The sequence below is a fragment of the Gekko japonicus genome, unplaced genomic scaffold, assembly GCF_001447785.1.
Source record: "Gekko japonicus isolate JY-2015 unplaced genomic scaffold, Gekko_japonicus_V1.1 scaffold1701, whole genome shotgun sequence".
Taxonomy (NCBI): domain Eukaryota; kingdom Metazoa; phylum Chordata; class Lepidosauria; order Squamata; family Gekkonidae; genus Gekko; species Gekko japonicus.
The window spans coordinates 274809-275584 of record NW_015167586.1 but is presented as its reverse complement, the minus strand read 5'-3'; positions in this window follow the sequence as shown (position 1 = coordinate 275584).

The window sequence follows — 776 nt, the reverse complement described above, 5'->3', positions numbered from 1 at the left end:
GAGAGAGAGAGAGAGAGAGAGAGAGAGAGAGAGACCAACTGCCTGTTTTCTCATGCCCTCCGGGCAAAAAGCCTCCCCCCCACTTCCCCGCAACACACACATGCAGGCACACCCACCCCCGGTGTTTCTCAAAGCCCCAGAGAGCTAAAGCCAGGAAAAATGTCCTTTAAAAAATAAAGAGAGAGAGAGAGTGAGAAACAAACACACAAACCCATTTTCTCAAGTCCTCCATGCAAAATGAGAGAATCCTCAGCTACAGTTTAAAAAAATCCTTCTTAAAAACAAAGTCAGCCTGTGGAAAAGTAGAGCCGTGGTGCTCCCTGTGAGAGTTCTAGCAGAATAGCTTCCAGAGAGAGAGTCCAGCCAGCACTTGCTGGTGGGTAGGCTGCAAAGGAGGCAGCCAATTAGATAGGAGCATGAAGCAAAGGCGGAAGGCGGGAGTTTTTGCAATCTCATGGCTTCTGTTGACCCCCCCCCCCACCTAAGCATGCACTTTGGTATTCCACCTGTGCATAAACACCACAGCCAGAGTGTTTGGGGCATCATTGTGTCAAGGGCTGGGCTGTTTTCCCACTCACTTCCTCTCTTACCAGCCTCCCCCCACCCCTCCCAGAGCCTGGCTGTGTCACTGACAACAGTGTGCTTGCTAACTGGTGATATGAGTTGTGTATCCAACAGGGGAATGTGCCCCAATGCGAAATTACTTTTTTGAGGCATCTGGCTGTGTGCGAAGGTCCCCACCCTCCTACAAAGTAGCACATAACCCCCCCCCCTTT